Here is an 8,348-nt window from a genome sequence, read left to right on the forward strand (position 1 = left end):
TGAGTGAACATGGCAAATGTTAATATTACCATTTGGAACAATGAGTCTCAGGAACTGGAGATGGGAGGGGTGCTTGTGCTGACCCACAAGAATCTCAAGGGCAGTGGCTTGGGGCCTGGTTTGAAAACAAAGCAGTGCTTTCTTCTCGTGCTTTTGTGTCCCCTGATATTTAATTTATTTTGAATTTCAGAAAATGAAAGAAGGGCATGAGACGTTTTAAAATTTATTAAAGGGCACAGGTTTTCAAAAGCTTGTAAAATATTGTATAAGAAGACATCCATTTCAGTGTTATACATATCTTAGCCTTGGTACAAGAAAACACTGACTGGTAAAAGCTAGAAGTACAGAGGTCAAAGAAAACATATTTTTCAATACCCATTGTTTAATAATTCAATGCAAACCTTCCTTATTACGCCTCTAAAAAAAAATTGCCATTGTTCTGAGAGGAGAACTGGGGAGAGGTTGCAGCCGCCTCTGGGCACTGAAGACACAGCTTGTGAAGTTCTAGGAGCCGAAGACGTTCAAACCTGCTCCCTTGTCCTGACTGCCACCCTGGTGGTGAGAGACAAACACTCTTGCACATCTGCTCGATAGACAGTTGTGGATGGTGGGGGATTCTTTCTGAACAGATTTGTAGCTGCTGTGTAAACAGCTGGGTTTAAGAAATAGCTCCATTTGCACTAGCCTATTGTTTGATTAAAGAATTTGAGTGTGTGGCCTTGCACCTCAAGAAGGCCAAAGGGATTGATTATTGGCTGGGCGAAATGCTACCTTTAAAAAGCACTGTAATCTCTTCTCGGCCTTTTGGCTAAGATCAAGTGTAAAGGGCACTGTATGTTCAGGGACTTCAATCTCACCCTCATTCTGCTTGAGTATTTCTGTCCCGGTTGTCCTTCAGTTTCTTCTTACTTTTTATTATTTGTGGCTAGATGGTAAGATTCATAGGCTCCAGGGACCATATCTGTTTTATTTGCCAGTGTACACTCTGCATATAGCAAAGTATTTGGCACATGGCAGGTACTCAGTGGATGAGTAAAGCAAATAATCTTGCTGTATCCTGCTCAGGGCTCTGTGCTGGTCATTGTCTAGAGTTTATTCAAGTTCATTGGGTTGAATTCCAAACGAAGCAGGAGAATCCATTTTTAATGATGTGTGGACAGGGTGCCACTGCCAGGCCCTTCTTATTACCATTTGGAAAGCAAACCACTGCTACCCCTTTCTGCTGCTGTCAACGGTATCCTCACCAGCTTGTTAGAAAGAAATTGGCACTTTGATACACAAGGCTCCATCAATCCCTGCACTGGAAATGCAAAATCTGGATTCTTTCTAAGGCTACATGTCTGGGGCTTGGACTCCTTGGGGTGGAGCCCTGGACAGTGGCCAGTGTCATCAGTATAGGCTGCAGAGACAGTTCTCCAGAGGGGGTCTTCAGTCCAAGCCAATACGACGGCCACTTGATGGGTCTGAAAGGAAACCAGCTGCAAAATGGAAATTGACATGTTATAAACAGAGAAGGAAGAGACAAGGAAAGCCAAAGCTGAAGAGAGGCTGAAGCAGGAGGGAGGAGAAGGGAGGCTCGGAGAGAGCCAGGAGTCAGCACAAGACAAGGTCATGGAAGGACAAGGAACCCTTCTGGGCAAATCCCATCCATGCCGCCATTTTAACACAGAACAGGTGCTCCAGTCATATTTTCTGGGCTATAAAATGTCCAATACTACAAAGAGGGCATTTAAAGGAGAGGAATTAAACAAGAATTGATGCCACTGGGAACAGAGCGAGGGCATAGGACAATGGTTCTCATTAGAACCTTAAAATCACCTGGGAACCTTTTGGAACCCATGGATGCCACAGCCTGCCCCTGGAGATCCCGATTTAATTGGTCTGGAGTGGGGCTCAAACATCAGTGGGTTTACAAGCTCCCCAGGCAATTCTAATATGCAGCCAGGGGTGAGAACCACTGGCCTAGGAGATCAAGCAAAGGTGAACATCGAGCGGGGAGAAGATGCTTATCTACTAAGCTCCTTGTCCCACAACTGAGGACACTCACCTGCTGGCCTGGCTCACCCCAGGCACTGGGACCTAGTCCCAGCCTAATCCTAGTTCAGAGTCATTTAAGAAAGCTGATTTTAGTGGCTCAGGTGACTGGTCCAATTGGAACAGATGCCTCAATTTTCCCCTTTTGCTAACCAGACTATGTCCTAAATCACTTGGAGCCTAAAAGACTTACATCATAAGCAGGATGATAGAATTGAATACAACACAGTAGTTTAACTTTAGACTAGTTAAACTAGTCTAACCCTAGTTAGACTAGGGTTGTCGGCAGCAAATAAGAATACAGAATGCCCAGTGAAATTTTAATTTCAAATAAACCGTGATAATTTTTAGTATGTCTTATGAAATATTTAGGACATACTTATACTTACAAGTATTCATTTATCTGAAATTCAAATTTAACAGAGCATCTTGTATTTTAACTGGCAATCCGACTTTAGACTCAAATGCTGTGTTTTAATTTAAGAGCATGGCTAGCTTTTCAGAAAAAATGGAAAGGATTGGGTTACCATATATGAGTTGGGTGGCTGTAGATATTGATTATCCAGAGACATCCACATTCACACCTGTTTTGCCAACATAGCTAATAGTGCCCCCCTTCACTCTCAAAAGTGTCTGGTAGTTTGAATAAACTATATGACCATAAATTATATGGTCATCCTGTTACAGTAGGTAGCTAGTCAGACACAAACAGGACAGAAGAGGGCCCCCACACCCCACTGGGAAAGTCAGGCGACCATCGGGTGATGGTCAGGCCATTGTTAATTGTCTCTCTAAAATAATAATTGGTTGCAGCCAGCTCCAGGGAAAGGCAGTCTCCCTATAGATAGAAGAAACCTGAAACTGGTGATCATCAGCTTCCTGATAAGATCCCAGGAGTTGGGCGTGCGGACTCCTACATGCGCACTAAGAGGCAAAATGGCGGAGTTTAACTGGTATTTGATCTTCTGGGGGCATGTCACCAGTGAAGGGAAGAATGTTTCAAGTGAGCCTAAGCACAACTCCAGTAAACACACTGCGCATGCTCACCTCCCAAGTGCTAGCAGGTCACTACACATATGGACAAACCACCCTCAATGAAAGAATCAGGGGAGAAGACTCCAGAAGTGTGCCAACATATAAAACCCTAAGTCAAACCGCACTTGTCCTTCAAGTCGCCCACTTGGACCTCTTCTAAGTGTCCTTTCTTTTCAATCCTGCTCTAAAGCTTTTTAATAAACTTTCACTCCTGCTCTAAAACTTGCCTGAGTCTCTCCCTCTGCCTTATGCCCCAACTGAGGTTGCTGCCGACCCGTACGGATTCTCCACTGCTAACAATTCCATGCACAGTGACCCAAACTGTGAATACTTGGCTATACTCAGTAAGACCAGATTATACTTGGTTAGTCCTACATAAGAAAGTCCTTCTTTCTAGAAGCCTGAGGAAACAGAACGTGAACTCCACCCTGGCTGTTACTGTTAAACCCATTATAACTTGCTGACTCACTGTTGCCCTTCTCTGACTAGACCCAGGCCATCCTAGGGCCTGCAGGAGGCTGGGAAGGCAAGTCTCCTCTCTGCCATAAGCATGCCCTGAACCCTGCTGGGAGTAGCTCTAAACCTTTACTCTCTCTTGGAGTGGGAGACTCCTTACTTGCCCACCAGAACTGAAAATGAAGGGAAGTAGCAGTAAAGCTGCTTTCATGTTTATCTATAGCTGGTGTCTTTAATCTGCCTGTAAAGGACCACTTGGCTAGAGGAAAAAAACATGTTCTCAGTTTTATCTTTGTGACTAGGAAATTAGTCTAACCAGATGAACACACTCAACACTAAACTGATTCTGTTTGTTCTATTCTGTCACTCTGTCTGTGTCACTCTAACTATAGTGGCCTGCTCATATATCATGCCTTAGGCATTTCAGAAAATATCAGCCCTGGGCCATGGCCCTGATTCAGATATTTGTCCAGCCTTCCTCTCTGTGCACACCCCATCCACTACTGAATACCATGTGTCCCTTGACAGCCTCACTTCATATTCAGCACCTGATGGCAGCCTCAGGTTTGTCTCCTTGCTTTGATCACCAGGCTTTCTTCTCTGGGTTATCAAATTTGTCCCTTTTTCCACCTGTGCCTCTGCTTGACTTAGGGCTTTATAGATCCCTGAGTTACAGCATTCGTACAGCTCTAAGAGGCATAAAAGATACACCTGTTATCTTTGCTTTCATGGGACCCCTCAGGACATTATACCTGAGACCCTCGATACCTTAGTTCCCTACCTATCACTTAATTGGGATAAACATTCTGTCTAGGTAACATCATTCACACTATAGCCATATTATTCAAGTGTCCCAGACCTCACCATTCTGGGAGTACCACATATAGTCATAGTTCTTGTTCAGAACAGCAGTCAGTTCAGTCTTTTCTCTTCTTTCTGTACCTCTTCCCCAAAATGCCTGAGTTACTTTCCTTGTCTACATATTGGCCTCCATACAGCTGCCTCCTTAAAAGAAAATAGGAGCTCTGATGTACTTGCAAGCCAATCTCCATACCTACTGATTTCTAGACTGACCAGAAAGCCTCACTGCCATAGCCAAAGTGGATGGCTGATCCTCCTGCTGACACCTGCACTGTCTAGGAAGGCCAAAAAGGAAAAGAGAACTCTAATTTTTTTTTTTTTTTTTTTTTTGAGATGGAGTTTCACTCTTCCCTCCCAGGCTGGAGTGCAGTGGTGCAATCTCAGCTCACTGCAACCTCAGCATCCCTGGTTCAAGCAATTCTCTTGCCTCAGCCTCTCAAGTAGCTGGGATTACAGGCACTTGCCATCATGTCCGGCTAATTTTTGTATTATTAGTAGAGATGGGGTTTCACCACGTTGGCCAGGCTGATCTCAAACTCCTGACCTCAGGTTATCTGCCAGCCTCTGCCTCCCAAAGTGCTAGGATTACAGGCATGAGCCACCACGCCTGGCCAGAACTCTAATTAAAAAAAAAAATTAAAATTATTATGACCATACCCACTTGCTGGTCTTCGATTTTCCAGACCAACTTGTTGGGGTTTTATCTTCCCACTGAGCTGTAGGGGCACCTACAGCTTCTCACAGATCAAGATGAACAATGACAGAGAAAGTTCTCCCAGACAAGCCTCAGCCAGGCTGAGTACCCAACCACTCCAGGCAAAGCAACTGCTCTGAGCTGCCAGATAACCCGATGCTGAGAGCTGTCAGCATGTCTAGATCTCCATGGATCTCCTGTTCCCCAAATCCCTGCTGTGTACCCCACCCACCTCCTGCAACACCACCTGCTACCCTGGCTGGATTGTTCTGACAGCAAATGCCAGGTCCCTAATGCCCACTGCATCCTCTGTGGTCATGGAGATTCCCCTCCTTGGCCACTTCTTGCCATACCTGCAGCTGGGGCTGCCGCTAAGTATCTGGTCACTACTGTGGTTTGGGTTTGGTCTTTCCAAGTACCCTTCAGTCAAATGCCTTCTGAGCAACCCTTCCAACAGTATGCTGGGGTAAAAAACAACACAGATGGAAAAGAGGAGCATGCTCAGGCAGGAGCAACCACTGAGAGGTGCCAGGGGAGAGCAGAGCAAATATACCAGATAACCCTGGTTCCTGATAGCCTTTTTGTGCCCTTTTCTATTATCACTAATTCACTGATCCTGGAATGCAGTGACTCAAGCCCCACCATAGGACTGAAAATAGAAAGGCCAATTCAGATTTTCCCTACCCTAAGATGACTTACCTTATAAAACCTTTAAAAAATGTAAGCATGGCGTTCTTTGGTATTCCTAGAACAAGTTGAATTCAGCAGATATTTAAAACATAATTTAATTTGCCAAAAACTATACACTTTTAAAAAGAGTTTGATTACTATGTAAGTTACTAACTATAGAAGTATTATTTTATAAGCTGTTAGGTTAGTACTAACATAATTTGTTGGAGGGCAAAGTTGCAACAGCTTGTAAACTAACTAAATACTGCTGAACATTTAGTGGGCTGAATGTTCTCTCTGCTAACTTAGCCAGTAAAGGTGTAGGTTATACAAAGTCATTTCTAATGTATGTGAACTATGTAGATCTATAAAATAAAACCATTTCAGTAATTGCCGGGCCAGAGAAGAGACATATCTTTATTTCTTTGGAACTCTGAGGTATAGCTAAAAATCCAAATGCCAGTTATCTCTAAATGTAACTTCTAGTGTGTCTTCTCTTTTTGAGACACTCTAGGAGGAACAGCTAAACAGTAGGGTAATGCCCTGTGCACTGTAGACTTTGTATGATCCTGGTTCCATGACCTCGCATTCCTGTAGATTCTAACTACCTCTTGGCTGGCACAGTGCCTCCCAGGAACTGCCCTTGCCTGAAGAGATACACAGTTCTTTTATCGAGTGCTTGTGGGCTTCATTTTCCGAACTACTTGATATCACCTACTTTATCTCTGTACCTCACCCTCATTCTCTTGATCCCTTTCACCTCCACCCTGGATGCCCTTACATTCTTATTTTGTTTTGCTCCCTCAGCTCATATCTTGGGGAGACAAAATAGCATTTTGATTCCAGTTCTGCCACTTACTAATTCTTGTCAACTTACCCTCTCTAAGCCTCACTTTTTTCCTCTGTAATAATACTAATGTATCTTCTCTTACGGTTATTATGAAGGTTAAAAGGAGACAAAGCATGGAAGATGCTTAGCAAACTGCCTGGCACATAGTAACCACTCAATCAATGTTAGCTGTTATTACTATTATTTTGCTTTCCTGAGGTGGCTATAGTTTCAGTCATTTTTTTTTTTTTTTAAAGGAGTCTGGCTCTGTCACCCAGGCTGGAGTGCAGTGTCATGATCTCGGCTCACCGCAACCTCCACCTCCCGGGTTCAAGTGATTCTCCTGCCTCAGCCTCCTGAGTAGCTGGGATTACAGGCGCACACCACCACACCCAGCTAATTTTTGTATTTTTAGTAGAAACGGGGTTTCACCATGTTGGTCAGGCTGGTCTCGAACTCCTGACCTCGTGATCCGCCCACCTCAGCCTCCCAAAGTGCTGGGATTACAGGCATGAACCACCATGCCCGGCCGGGTTTTTCTTTTCCACTGCATTGTCAGGCTGGAAATTTTCTGAACTTTTATGCTCTGTTTCCCTTTTAAAACGGAATGCTTTTAATAGCACCCAAGTTACCTCTTGAATGCTTTGCTGCTTAGAAATTTCTTCTACCAGATACCTGAAATTGTCTCTCTTAAGTTCAAAGTTCCACAAATCTCTAGGGCAGGGGCAAAAATGCTGCCAGTCTATTTGCTAAAACATAACAAGCGCTTTGCTCCAGTTCACAACAAGTTCCTCATCTCCGTCTGAGACCACCTCAGCCTGGACCTTATTGTCCATATCACTATCAGCATTTTTATCAGTCATTCACCAAGTCTCTAGGAGGTTCCAAACTTTCCCACATTTTCCCATCTTCTTCTGAGCCCTCCAAACTGTTCCAACCTTTGCCTGTTACCCAGTTCCAAAGTTGCTTCCACTTTTTGGGGTATCTTTTCAGCAATGCCCCACTCTACTGGTACCAATTTACTGTATTAGTCTGTTTTCATACTGCTGATAAAGACATACCTGAGACTGGGAAGAAAAAGGTTTATTTAATTGGACTTACAGTTCCACGTGGCTGGGGAGGCCTCAGAATCATGGCAGGGTGTGGGGGCGGTGAAAGGCACTTCTTACATGGCAGTGGCAAGAGAAAACAAGGAAGAAGCAAAAGCAGAAACTCTTGATAAACCCATCAGATCTCGTGGGACTTATTCATTATCACGAGAATAGCACAGGAAAGACCAGCCGCCATGATTCAATTACCTCCCCCTGGGTCCCTCCCACAACACATGGGAATTCTGGCAGATACAATTCCCAGTTGAGATTTAGGTGGGGACACAGTCAAATCACATCAACGTGGAAGGAAGCAGTAGAGATAAGTCTTACATGATCACTTCATGATCACAAATGCCAAATTTTATTAAATCAAGAAGCACAGGCTAGGCACAGTAGCTAACATCTGTAATCCCAGAATTTTGGGAGGCCAACGCGGGCAGATTGCTTGAGCCCAGGAGTTCAAGACCAGCCCGAACAATATGACAAAACCCAATCTCTACAAAAAAAATATATAAAAAATTAATTGGGTGTGGTGGCTCACACCTGTAGTCCCAGCTACCCTGGAAGCTGAGGCAGATCACCTGAGCCCAGCAGTTCAAGGCTTCAGTGAGCTGTGATTGCACCACTGCACTCCAGCCTGGGCGACAAAGTGAAACCCTATCTCAAAAACAAAAACAAA

General features: G+C 44.2%; 1 long non-coding RNA gene across 2 annotated transcripts; it reads right to left on the reverse strand.

Annotated features, from left to right (window-relative positions):
- Positions 1-211: 211 nt before the first annotated feature.
- Positions 212-7,771, reverse strand: LOC100460073 (uncharacterized). Of its 2 annotated transcripts, none has more exons than XR_654842.4 (3): positions 7,680-7,771; positions 4,390-4,530; positions 212-1,478 (listed from the first exon to the last, which is right to left on the reverse strand). It is a non-coding gene; the product is annotated as an uncharacterized LOC100460073 (long non-coding RNA). The 2 variants fall into 2 exon arrangements; XR_010138767.1 differs by lacking the exon at positions 7,680-7,771 and adding an exon at positions 5,044-5,218.
- Positions 7,772-8,348: the final 577 nt, after the last annotated feature.

This window comes from Pongo abelii, chromosome 1 (genome assembly GCF_028885655.2).
Source record: "Pongo abelii isolate AG06213 chromosome 1, NHGRI_mPonAbe1-v2.0_pri, whole genome shotgun sequence".
Classification (NCBI taxonomy): Eukaryota; Metazoa; Chordata; class Mammalia; order Primates; family Hominidae; genus Pongo; species Pongo abelii.